The following is a 14,350-nucleotide window of genomic DNA, read 5'->3' as shown; positions in this document are numbered from 1 at the left end:
GGGAGGGGGGTGAGTGAGACTGGGACATGGGGAGGGGGGTGAGTGAGACTGGGACATGGGGAGGGGGGTGAGTGATACTGGGACATGGGGGGGGGTGAGTGAGACTGGGACATGGGGGGGGTGAGTGAGACTGGGACATGGGGGGGGGGTGAGTGAGACTGGGACATGGGGGGGAGTGAGACTGGGACATGGGGGGGGAGTGAGACTGGGACATGGGGGGGGAGTGAGACTGGGACATGGGGGGGAGTGAGACTGGGACATGGGGGGGGAGTGAGACTGGGACATGGGGGGGTGGGAGAGTGAGACTGGGACATGGGGGAGTGAGTGTGAGACTGGGACATGGGGGAGTGAGTGTGAGACTGGGACATGGGGGAGTGAGTGTGAGACTGAGGCATGGGGAGGGTGTGAGTGACATGAGGGGGGTGAGAGTGTGAGATGGGGAGGGGGGTGAGAGTGAGTGTGACATGGGGAGGGGGGGTGAAAGAGCTACATGGGGATGGGGATGAGAGAGACATTGGTGGGAGGGAGGGAGACACTGGCAGGAGGGAGAGAGACACACAATGGCTGGAGGGAGAGTGTGAGAGAGACACCGGGTGGAGGGAGAAACAATAGCTGGTTGGAGAGTGCAAGAGAGACACTGGGGGGAGGGAGAGGCAATGGCTGGAAGGAGAGTGAGAGACAATGGAGGGAGGGGGACACTAGGGGGAGGGAGAAAGAAAGAGAGACACACAGGGGGAGGGAAAGAGAGTGGGGGGAGACACTGAGGGGAGGGATAGAGAGGGACTGGAGGGGGAGTGAGAAATACAGGGAGTTGGAGAGACTGGAAGAGGAGTGTGAGACTGGAAGAGGGGAGAGAGTGAGAGACAATGGGGGGAGGGAGAGAGTGAGAGACAATGGGGGAGGGAGAAAGAGACACACACTGGGGGGAGGGAAAGAGAGTGGGGGGGGGAGGGGGAGACACTGAGGGGAGGAATAGAGAGGGACTGGAGGGGGAGTGAGAAATACAGGGAGAGACTGGAAGAGGTTAGAGAGGTCCTGAGGTGTTCTAATGTGGCGGGAAGAGAGAGATTAATAATACAGCAGAAATGGGAACGCTATTAGACAAATATTATAATATTTATTTTTAAGTTATGTAATTTGTGCTATAAATACTTTTTTTGTAGACGCGTGGCGGGGGCGTTACAAAGCTGGTTCGCCCTCAATGGCTGAACCAGCTCACGTGCGCTGACGTCATGTGATTTTGATTACATCAGGCAGGGGGGGCCCGAGAAATTTCATGGATGAAAAGGGGGGCTCGGCATAAAAAGTTTGCTCACCCCTGGATTATGCCACCAGATATCCTGAGGCCTTCCCTCTGAGATCAGCCACTGCTAAACAGGTTGCCCACAGGCTGTTAGAACTGTTTTCTAGGGTAGGACTTCCCCAAGTAATGTTAACTGACCAGGGAACAAATTTCATGGCAAAGTTAATGCAGGATGTCCTGAAGTTATTGGAGGTAAAATCCGTCCGGACCTCGGTCTACCATCCTCAGACTGATGGATTGGTAGAGAGGTTTAACCATACTTTAAAAACCATGCTTAGGAAGTTTGTGGACACTGAAAAGCGAGCTTGGGATGAACTTCTCCCTTTCCTGTTGTTTGCGGTACGAGAAGTTCCCCAATCATCCACAGGCTTCTCCCCGTTTGAGCTCCTATATGGATGCCAACCTCGGGGTATTCTCGACCTACTGAAGGAATCCTGGGAGGAGGGGCCCTGCCCCTCCAAGAATACCCTTCAGTATGTCATAGACCTTAGAAACCGCCTAGACATGATAGGTCGGTTTGCTAAGGAAAACCTCAAATCTGCTCAAGAACGTCAAGAGAGGCAGTACAACCAAAATGCCTGCTTGAGGGTCTTCCAACCTGGGGACTAAGTGATGCTACTATTACCGATATCAGAGAGTAAACTCCTTGCGAAGTGGCAGGGTCCTTTCCAAGTTCTCCGCCGCACCGGGGAGGTGAACTATGAGATCTCTCAACCAGGGTCCAGGAAGGGTAAACAAATCTACCACGTGAACCTCCTGAAACCCTGGAAAACGATGAGATCGCTGTTCATTCACCCTCGGGAAGGAGAGACTGATTTGGGTCCACAGCTTCCAAAGGGTAGTACGTACAATGACCCTCAGGTTCCCATGGGAGAGCAGTTAACAACGGAACAAAGGTCAGACCTACTAGATGTATGTGACCAGTTCCCAGATGTTTTTTCTGAGCTGCCAGGGCAGACTGATTTAGTGTCCCATAGGATTGAGACAGAACCTGGCGTAAAAGTACGGTCCCGTCCCTATAGATTGCCAGAGGGCCGAAAAGACCTGGTAGAGAGGGATAATAGACATGTTGGAATTGGGCGTGATCGAGGAGTCCCACAGCGAATGGTGTAGCTCTATCGTGTTGGTCCCTAAACCAGATGGGAAGGTGAGGTTTGGCGTCGATCTGCGAAAAAAAGGTAAAGGCTGTATCCAGATTTGATGCATACCCAATGCCTAGGGTGAATGAATTGCTTGACTCGCTTGGTAAAGCAGAGTATATCTCCACCCTAGATCTACCGAAAGAATATTGGCAGATACCTCTAGCGGAAGAATCCAAATGCAAAACTGCCTTCGCCACCCCTCTCGGTTTATACCAATTCGTCACTATGCCATTTGGGTTACATGGGGCTCCAGCCACGTTCCAAAGGTTAATGGACAAGGTACTACGACCCCATAGGATATATGCCGCGGCCTACTTGGATGACATTGTCATCTATAGCAGACACTGGCAGTCTCATATAAAAAGGTTGAGGGCAGTCCTAACGTCCTTAAGAGAAGCAGGGCTCACTGCAAATCCAAAAAAATGTGCCCTGGGTAAATCCACTACAAAGTACTTGGGCTATGCCGTTGGGGGAGGGATAGTAAGGCCACTAGCTAGCGAGGTGGCCGCCATAAAGGAAGTCCCCACCCCACAGACAAAGACACAGGTCCGCGCCCTTTTGGGGTTAGCAGGGTATTACAGGCGGTTTATCCCCAATTTTTCCGAAATTTCTGCACCCCTAACAGATCTGACAAAAAAGAGTGCCCCGACCCAAGTTAAATGGTCTTGGGAGTGCCAAGACGCCTTTGACATGCTTAAAAAGTGCCTGTCAGAGGGCCCCTCTCTTCGTAGCCCAGATTTTAAAGAGCCCTTCATCATCCAGATGGATGCCTCAGAGGTAGGACTGGGAGCAGTGCTGCCCCAGCAATTTGATGGTGTTGAACACCCCATACTGTTCATCAGCCGGAAACTGTTCCCAAGGGAAGTGAGGTATTCCGTCATTGAGAAGGAGTGCCTCACAATAAAATGTGCAATTGAGGCCTTGAGACAATATGTCGCCGGAGTACACTTCACCCTGGTCACTGACCATGCGCCCTTGAAGTGGTTAAACACCATGAAGGACGAAAACTCAAGGTTGACCAGGTGGTATATGGCCCTCCAACCCTTCTCTTTTGATATTCAGCATAGACCTGGAAAGGACCATGGAAAAGCTGATTTTTTGTCAAGAGAAGGAGTGGAGGGTCAGGCTTCAGCCGTGTGGGACACTAGCCACACACAAACAGGGGAGGTATGTGACAGAGTGAAGTCATCTATCAGTTACGCCTGGGAGACATATGTCTGAGTGCTTCATCCAGCACTCATAAGGGTTAACTCAGGTGGAAGTTAGGAGTCAGGAAGTAAGTTGACACCTGAGAGCCAGCAAGGTAGATAAGGATCTTGTGACTAGCAGTAGCTGGCTCTCTCAGACCAGAGCACATGGATATCTGTGCTGCTAGCCAGACGGATACAGCACAATACTTACTGCAGCCAAGGTAAGATTTGTTTCATTTGTTTTCATGACTGCTTAAAAGACTCTTAAGGTTTGGTTATGGTTTAGCCAGCCAGCCTGCTAGATAGGTCTGCTGTGTTAGTCAGTTTTTCTCCCAACGTGGAGCAGGATTTATTTGTTTAAAGGGACAGTGTACCCGCATGTTATGTTGCTGTGGAGAAATAAAGCCACTGAACGTTTTCATTTATCCTGACTATTACACGTGTGGACTGTTCCCTGACCTCGGCTACAGGCCATCCTGCCACATATATATATATATATATATATCACACACACGATATATATATATATATATAATCACACACGCACACACTATATATATATCACACACACACACACACACACACACTATATATATATCACACACACACACACACACACACACACACTATATATATATCACACACACACACACACACGCTATATATATCACACACACACACACTATATATATCACACACACACTATATATAGATATATATATCACACACACACACACACACACACACTATATATATATCACACACACACTATATATAGATATATATATATATATCACACACACACACACCACCTTGCTGCAACCCCCTCCCTCCCGGGGGCCGCGCAACCCCCCTCCATCTCCCACATGGGCAGGGAGGCAGGCACAGGGGTCGGGGCAGAAGGGGGACACATCACACGCCCCCCCTGCCCCCCCCCCCTCCGGGAGCAGTGCAAACCCCCTTCCATCTCCCGCGCGGGCAGGGAGGCAGCCACAGGGATCGGGGCAGAAGGGGGACACATCACCCGCTCCCCCCTTCACTACCCCCCCCCTCCGGGGGCAGCGCAACTCTCCTCCATCTCCCACGCGGGCAGGGAGGCAGCCACAGGGATCAGGGCAGAAGGGGGACACATCACCCGCTCCCCCATTCACACCCCCCCCTCTCCGGGGGCAGCGCAACTCTCCTCCATCTCCCGCGCGGGCAGGGAGGCAGGCACAGGGAGCAGGGCAGAAGGGGGACACCACACAGCAGCAGATCGGGAGCGAGCATACGTCACTGGGAGACTCATGAATATTCATGATCTTCTGCTGACTGATAGAAGCAGATTATAAACAAATGCCAGCTTTAAAAATGTCGCCAATAGCTGACTTACTCCATATGCTGTGGTCCTGCCCTAAGGTGGTCCCGATTTGGGAAGAAATTAGAGGTTGGACACAAAGGATTCTCGACTTGGAGATCCCCCTGGACCCGTGGCTGTTCCTCTTGGGCAGACGAGTCCAGGGACTGCCAAAGTCGGCACACAAATTGGTTGCGCATTTGGCAACCGCCACCAGGTGTGAGATCGCAGCGGTATGGAAACAGCGAGAATTACCAATAATCCCCAGAATTCGAAATAGAATTTGGCACGTCTGCCAGATGGAACAGTTGACGAGCTGGGTCAACGACACTGGCAGCAATTTCCTAAAAGTATGGGCACCATGGATTGCCCACACAGACATCCCAGGGGTGGATACCAGTACAATTTTGCAATAATAGCAGAAAATGCATTCTCTGGTGATGGAGCAAGACATACGCTGACTACTATAGGTGACAGGTAGGACCCATCCCATTGTTAAGATCAGCATCTAAGAGTTCACCCAAGGGGCGCCCGGCGAAAATCAACAACTGAAGCGGATGATTACAGACCCAGAAGCTACGCGAAGCATCTCTTACCTGTACCTCCCCCCCTACCCCCCTCTCCCCGTCCCTACCCGATGTTGTCCTGTCTTGGTTATGTCAGTCAGGTTAGTCGAGTCCTGTGAGTAAATGTTGTCTGTTTAGTTTTCAGCAAGGTCAATAATAACCCACGGTAGTGAGAGCCGGGGCAGAAATACCGATGGGCATAGGAATGTTACACAATGGTCTGTGTTATAATGTATAAGATGTATGACCCAATACAAATTAGAAGTTACAAAAAAAAAAAAAATTTCGCCAAATTTCGCCGATCAATACATGGAGAACGGATTGACCTGCAGCTATACAGTTCTTTAGGTAAGTAGAGATTACCCACATGAAGCTATTGAAGTAAAAAAAAAAAAAAAGACTGAACTGCAGCTTTAAGTAATACATTGAGAGTTACCTCTCATTTTCAAGTATGTCCTGGGCATAGAGTTACTATGACAAATAATACATGGTTACAAATACAGTTACATAAATGAACAGGGTATACATTATATACAAGCCATTGCATGCACAGTTAAAGAAAATATATATTATAGGCTTATAAAACAGTTACAGACCAGATTAAAATGTGAGACAGCCTTAGATTTGAAAGAACTTAGACTGGTGGTGGATGTGAGAGTCTCCGGTAGGTTGTTCCAGTTTTGGGGTGCACGGAAGGAGAAGGAGGAGCGGCCGGATACTTTGTTAAGCCTTGGGACCATGAACAGTCTTTTGGAGTTTGATCTCAGATGAAAAGTGCTGCAAGTGGTAGGGGTGAGGAGCTTGTTCAGATAGATGGGTAGCTTGCCCAGAAAGTATTTGAAGGCAAGACAGGAAAGGTGAACTTTTTGTCTAGACTCGAGTGATGACCAATCTAGTTCTTTGAGCATTTCGCAGTGATTTGTTTTGTAGTTGCATTGGAGAACAAAACGGCATATTGAATTGTAGAGGGTGTCATGTTTGCTAAGGTGGGTTTGGGGTGCTGAGCCATATACTATGTCTCCATAGTCGATAATTGGATAATTGTGGTTCAAAGAAGCATTTTAAGGTGTTTTATTGATTTTTAAAAGTTGATTGTTTGTTTTAATATATAGTTTTGACTATTTACTTATTTTTTGATGTATTAAACTTTATTAGATAGACTGTATAGACCATTTGCATTAAGATTTTGATCACAGTGTTATGTACTCAATGAGAGAACTTGTCTTAATTTAGGTAATTATACACACTATAAATATGTTCCACCCACTACGGGGATCATGCTTCTCCTGACGAAGCTGACTTGACTCAGCGAAACGCGTAGGTATTGGCCGATACTGGGACGCAAGAAGGCTGTGCTGGGAGGACCCGCCGACTGGAGATCCCGTCTCTATCCCCCTGGAAGACCAGACGCGACACAGACCCGTGTGAAACAGCAAACCGGAAAATCAACCAGCGATCATGCTGCGGGGAGAGTCTGGGGACTGGGAAAAGGCGCGAAATAACATCTCCACAGAGCAGGATAACCTCGAGCGTCCAACACTTTTATGTGTCTATGTACACAATGTGAGTACATATATTTTGCTTGTTTTATTGAAGATACATTTTCAGATTGGTCTGCACTATCGGTCTTCTTTTTCCTGTAATCTCCTCCTTTCCTTGGGATGATCCTGATGTATACAATCCCTCTGGACCCTGGACAAACCAGCAGTATATCTTAGTCGGGTCATAGCAGAGATCAGAGGCAGGCGGTAGTATAGCATAGTCAGATCACGGCAGAGGTCAGAGGCAGGCGGCAGTATATCGTAGTATATCGTAGTCAGGTCACAGCAGAGGTCAGAGGCCGCCGATTCCTGACACCTGCTCACGTGGTGCCGGTATCCCTCTGCTTGGTTTACATGCCGCGGTCACGTGATCGGGACTATTAAATGCAGAGGGATACCGGCACCTCATAAAGGGGGCTGTATCTCGGGGAGCAGGGGGTCCCCAGACCTGAAACCAATGCGGTTCAGCTCCGGAGAACCCCTGCACATCTACACTATGAATAAAAATGTATTTTAAATGTATTTATTTATATTCATGTATTTATTTATTTATTTAGATTTATTTATTTATTTTTTGGGCGGCTGCTGTGTGTGAATTTTTTTTATTGTGGGTAGTGGGGGTGGGTGAAGGGGGTATTAGCCCCAACGGTGGTTGTTTAGGGCTTGCAGGGGGGTTGCGGGAGGTGTTAACCCCTTCATGACCGTAGCGGTATTAACTGCTACGGCCGTGAAGGGGTTAAGTGCACCTGCAACCCCCCCCCCCCCCCCCGCAAGTCCTAAACTCACACCAAGGGCCAAATACCCCCTTCACCCACCACCGCTACCCACAATAAAGCGGGCATGGTGGGTTAACCCCTTCATTGCCTTAGCGGCTATCAGCTATGGTAATGAAGCAGCATTTTGGTATTTTTAATAATATTGTGCAGGAGCAGGGGGTCCCCTGAGTTTTGATTTCTGGCTCAGGGAGCCCCCTGCTCACTGTACAATATTATTAAAAATACAGTCATGCTGCTTCGTTAGCATAGCACATAGGTAAGGAACGAGTGTTTATTTATATATGTGTTTTATTCATACTGTAGATGTGCAGGGGGTCTCCGGAGATGAACCGCTTTGGTTTTAGGTCTGGGGACACCCTGCTTCCCGAGATACAGGCCCCTTTAGGGGGTGCCGGTATCCCTCTGCTTTGTTTACATGCCGCGGTCACGTGATCGGGACCTTTAAATGCAGAGGGATACCGGCACCTCAGAAAGGGGGCTGTATCTCGGGGAGCAGGGGGTCCCCGGACCTGAAACCAACGCGGTTCAGCTCCGGAGACCCCCTGCACATCTACACTATGAATAAAAATGTATTTTAAATAATTTTTAATGTGCCGATGTTTGCGCAGAGAGAGCAGCGGTTCTCTCTCTGCTGCAAACACATCTCGCCCCCGCCGGCCTATAGTATCATTGATGTGCATATACAGTACTGTATGTGTACAGTATTGTATGTTAGGGGTTATAGGGGTTGTTGTTATACAGTATATATACAGGTTAATAAAAGCTTCAATCAGACTTAGAACTTTTGCAACTTATTAGTTATTTATACATGTATATTTAGGCACTGTACCGTATATAAGTTTTTCTGGATGTGCACTGAGCTTTTTCTGTGTTTTATGTTATGTCTCTGGTTTTAAATATAAATTGCCATGCTCAGTAGCACTCCTCTGTGAAACTTATATGCTTATATATATGTTGTGGGTATTTTGGGGGTTCAATTTGAGCTTGTAGGTGTTCTGTATGTTTTATAATTCTTGTGCAGCTAGTCTTGGCTGTTTTGGAGGGTGGCAACCTCCTATCCAATTGAAGCTCACTCCCTCCCCCATTTAAATGGTTAAAAGCTCACTCCATGGCATCTCCCACTATCAGGGGAACTTGCCTGCATGCAGTGTGATTGTGACAAATCTATTACAGAGTGCTTTTCCTGGTAATGTACAGGTTAATAAAAGCTTCAATCAGACTTAGAACTTTTGCAACTTATATTGACAGATTTATTATAAATCATTCTTCCTGGCAATGCACAGGTTATTAAGAATTTATATTAGTGTAGGGACCCTTGAACGTGGTCTGCCGTGAAGTTTGGCTCAAGGGCTTACAACAATTTGGCCAAAATGTTAAACTAAAAGACCATTTTATTTATTAGTTATTTATACATGTATATTTAGGCACTGTACCGTATATAAGTTTTTCTGGATGTGCACTGAGCTTTGTCTGTGTTTTATGTTATGTCTCTGGTTTTAAATATAAATTGCCATGCTCAGTAGCACTCCTCTGTGAAACTTATATGCTTATATATATGTTGTGGGTATTTTGGGGGTTCAATTTGAGCTTGTAGGTGTTCTGTATGTTTTATAATTCTTGTGCAGCTAGTCTTGGCTGTTTTGGAGGGTGGCAACCTCCTATCCAATTGAAGCTCACTCCCTCCCCCATTTAAATGGTTAAAAGCTCACTCCATGGCATCTCCCACTATCAGGGGAACTTGCCTGCATGCAGTGTGATTGTGACAAATCTATTACAGAGTGCTTTTCCTGGTAATGTACAGGTTAATAAAAGCTTCAATCAGACTTAGAACTTTTGCAACTTATATTGACAGATTTATTATAAATCATTCTTCCTGGCAATGCACAGGTTATTAAGAATTTATATTAGTGTAGGGACCCTTGAACGTGGTCTGCCGTGAAGTTTGGCTCAAGGGCTTACAACAATTTGGCCAAAATGTTAAACTAAAAGACCATTTTATTTATTAGTTATTTATACATGTATATTTAGGCACTGTACCGTATATAAGTTTTTCTGGATGTGCACTGAGCTTTGTCTGTGTTTTATGTTATGTCTCTGGTTTTAAATATAAATTGCCATGCTCAGTAGCACTCCTCTGTGAAACTTATATGCTTATATATATGTTGTGGGTATTTTGGGGGTTCAATTTGAGCTTGTAGGTGTTCTGTATGTTTTATATACATATATATACTGTATATATATATATATATATATATATATATATATATATATATATATTTACTGCATTACAATTCATGAATTTATGCCATCTGGCGGACACGCGAAGCATTGCAGCCTAGTAAATCCTGAACCATAATCAATTAACACATCAACCGCGCGTCAGCCGGGCATGACCCTGGCTGGGAGCGCGGCATGCTCCGGGTGAACAGCGTGGCTTTCCAGGAACATGCCAGGTACATGCCAGTGATTACTTCGAATAAAAGCTGCCGCTGCTGTACATATTTTGTAAGTGCATATATATTTTTTGTTCTTGATTAACAACAAGAAGGAGCTTGCAGGTGGTTTCATGGTGTAATGGTTAGCACTCTGGACTCTGAATCCAGCGATCCGAGTTCAAATCTCGGTGGAACCTCCCTATAACATTAAATACATTTTTGGTCAACATTTTGGTATTTGTAAAAGCAAGATAAGACAAGTAGAATGAAAGCTGCAGTGCACTACGTGGGGCACGTATCCATAACTCTGAGATTGAGTCCTACTCCATATCAAAAAAGTTATCAAGGCTGATATATGGTGTATTAATTCCTCGACTTTATTTTCTCTCTTTCTCTTTCATTCTCTCTCTCTCTCTCTCTCTCTCTCTCTCTCTCTCTCTCTCTCTCTCTCTTTCTCTTTCTCTTTCTCTTTCTCTCTCTTTCTCTCTCTCTCTCGTGGACATTATTTGAAGAAACAATAGGGGAAAATAAAAAATGATCCAAAGTAATTGTCTAACAGTACCTCAATGTTTGTGTGTTTTTGCACATTTCAATGACATTTAATAAACGGAAATGAAATGTATGTATATTGTATAGTTGTACACAGATTTTTTGGACTTCACACGTTTTTTGTTCGGAATTTCGGAAATTCTCAACGGACAATTTGGAAACATCCCCTCTTCCAATACAGCATTTTTTGCCTATAGTAGAAGATATAACTACGGATCTCTCAATACAGTTCATTGCATTTATAGAATGCTAAGATTTGCTATTTTCATTGAATAAAAACTGTTGAAAAAATATTATTTTTTTTGTTTCAATTTTTTTTATTGTTTTGGAGAGACAACATATATTCAACATTGGTACACATATATTGTTCAAGTATTACCAATTGTGTTTAAAACAAAAAAAACCTCTACAATTCGTTATCAGTGCTTAAATAAAATATTCGTTTTAACATAGTTTTTCTGTTAATATGATCTGTTTCCACATCTTAGGCTGTGCTAGGGAAGCAGCCGCTTCCTTGCGTGACTCTCGTAGAATTTAGAAAAGAATAGAGAAGAACAGAGAAAAGAAGAGAAAGAAAGAGGGGGAGGGGGAGCCCATTTATCTAGTTTCTCTGTAGTTATGTCTATGTGTTCCTAATTGCCAGGCCAAATTTCCCAGATTTTGTGAAATTTGTCAAAGATTTTTGATGGAGAACATACATATTTTGTAAGTGCATATATATATTTTTTCTTGAAAAACAACAAGAAGGAGCTTGCAGGTGGTTTCATGGTGTAATGTTTAGCACTCTGGACTCTGAATCCAGCAATCCAAGTTCAAATCTCGGTGGAACCTCCCTATAACAATAAATACATTTTTGGTCAACATGTTGGTTTTTGTAAAAGCAAGAAAAGATAAGTTTAATGAAAGCTGCAGTGTACTACGTGGGGCACGTAGCCATAACTCTGAGATTGAGTCCTACTCCATGTCAAATAAGTTATCTAGGCTGATATATGGTGTATTAATTCCTCGACTTTATTTTCTCTCTCTCTTTCTCTCTCTTTCTCTCTCTTTCTCTCTCTTTCTCTCTCTCTCTCTCGTGGACATTATTTGAAGGAACAATAGGGGAAAATAAAATATGATCCAAAGTAATTGTCTAACAGTACCTCAATGTTTGTGTGTTTTTGCACATTTCAATGACATTTAATAAACGGAAATGAAATGTATGTATATTGTATAGTTGTACACAGATTTTTGGACTTCACACGTTTTATGTTTGGAATTTTGGAAATTCTCAACGGACAATTTGGAAACATCCCCACTTCCAATACAGCATTTTTTGTCTATAGTAGAAGATATAACTACGGATCTCTCAATACAGTTCATTGCATTTATAGAATGCTAAGATTTGCTATTTTCATTGAATAAAACGTGTTGAAAAAAGATTTTTGATGGAGAACATACAGTGGCGACCAACTTTATTCGAACTTGGCTAGTTCCGCGAATTTCAGAATATCCCGGTGATGTTCGGTTTAGTGTCGTTTTCGCCCGGAGTGTATTGCGTTATATCGCGCCCGTGATTTAAGCATTTTATTCCCGCTGGCTGCAATACTGCAATGCCGTGTAAAAATGCATGGGGGCGTTTGCGAGCTGTTGTCTTTGAAGCCGAGAAATTCATGAATTGTAATGCAGTATATACTGTATATATACAGTATATACTGTATAACAACAACCCCTATAACCCCTAACATACACATACAGTACTGTATATGCACATCAATGATACTATAGGCCGGCGGGGGCGAGATGTGTTTGCAGCAGAGAGAGAACCGCTGCTCTCTCTGCGCAAACATCGGCACATTAAAAATTATTTAAAATACATTTTTATTCATAGTGTAGATGTGCAGGGGTCTCCGGAGCTGAACCGCGTTGGTTTCAGGTCCGGGGACCCCCTGCTCCCCGAGATACAGCCCCCTTTATGAGGTGCCGGTATCCCTCTGCATTTAAAGGTCCCGATCACGTGACCGCGGCATGTAAACAAAGCAGAGGGATACCGGCACCCCCTAAAGGGGCCTGTATCTCGGGGAGCAGGGGGTCCCCAGACCAAAAACCAAAGCGGTTCATCTCCGGAGACCCCCTGCACATCTACAATATGAATAAAACACATATATAAATAAACACTCGTTCCTTACCTTTGCGGCTATGTGCTATGGTAACGAAGCAGCATGACTGTATTTTTAATAATATTGTACAGTGAGCAGGGGGTTCCCTGAGCCAGAAATCAAAACTCAGGGGACCCCCTGCTCCTGCACAATATTATTAAAAATACAGAAATGCTGCTTCATTACCATAGCTGATAGCCGCTAAGGCAATGAAGGGGTTAACCCACCGTGCCCACTTTATTGTGGGTAGCAGTGGTGGGTGAAGGGGGTATTTGGCCCTTGGTGTGAGTTTAGGACTTGCGGGGGGGGGGTTTGCGGGTGCACTTAACCCCTTCACGGCCGTAGCAATTAATACCGCTACGGTCATGAAGGAGTTAACCCCTCCCACTACCCCCCCGCAAGCCCTAAACAACCACCGTTTGGCTAATACCCCCTTCACCCAGCCCCGCTACCCACAATAAAAAAAATTCACACACAGCAGCCGCCCAAAAAATAAATAAATCATAAAGATATACCTGTTGTAGGCTAGTGGAGTCTATGTGTTTTTGTTTGGAGGAATATGAAGATTTAAAAGTTATAACTTCAATACTTGGACTTTTCCTGGTTAGCATCACTAGGGGTCATTCCTCTATTTTTTCCCACCTTACCTCTAAGGAATAAACTTTATTTATCATAGTCGTATTCAATTCAACCCAGTGATTTGGTGTATATTATAACCCTGTACAAGCTACCGTGGCAGTCAATATGACGCCTGAGATTGTATCAATGTCAAAGTGGTTTTGGGAACTTGATGATCACATGAATGAAGTAACAAATATAATGAGGTTACTCACTGCTGACCCTGTGGAAATCCTGGTGCTGTCGGCGTGCTCCTACCAAGGAGTATCAGCATACAAAGGTTGTGGACGGCGGTGCAACTGCTGTTGGAAAAATATAACCAATACTGCAAAAAGAACTAGGTGCAAAAATTTATTGAAGGCACGTTTAAAAACAGTAAGAGAACACGCTTACGCGTTTTGGGTGGTCACCCACGCTTTACCAAAGAGCACAATTCAAACAACCGATCAATCATTTAAATACCCACAATTCCCTCCCTTAACTCGTGACGTAACACTGCTAACGTCCAATGGTGAGCATCACGCCCCTTCTCTAATGGAGAGCTAGTGAACTCAACCTGATGCCGGCTGAACAGTATCATACATTAGTACAATGTAAGGAGGTACGATGAACCCTCCTTCTTTTGTGACGTATCGGCCCGTTTGACCAATAGAAATGATCGTACTTGTTTACCATAGAAATGTAAACACGGCAGCTTAAAAAATACATACAATTTACACGAAGAAGTAAGGGAATTTGGGCATACTAACAAAACAT

The 14,350-nt window shown here is 44.9% G+C and overlaps 1 non-coding gene across 1 annotated transcript; it reads left to right on the top strand.

The window, feature by feature from the left end:
- Positions 1-10,414: 10,414 nt before the first annotated feature.
- TRNAQ-CUG (transfer RNA glutamine (anticodon CUG)) lies at positions 10,415-10,486 on the top strand. The gene has a single exon. It is a non-coding gene; the product is annotated as a tRNA-Gln (tRNA).
- The last annotated feature ends 3,864 nt before the right edge of the window (positions 10,487-14,350 follow it).

The sequence above is a fragment of the Ascaphus truei genome, chromosome 20 (assembly GCF_040206685.1).
Source record: "Ascaphus truei isolate aAscTru1 chromosome 20, aAscTru1.hap1, whole genome shotgun sequence".
In the NCBI taxonomy this organism is placed as follows: domain Eukaryota; kingdom Metazoa; phylum Chordata; class Amphibia; order Anura; family Ascaphidae; genus Ascaphus; species Ascaphus truei.
This window is presented reverse-complemented; position numbering and strand designations above follow the sequence as displayed.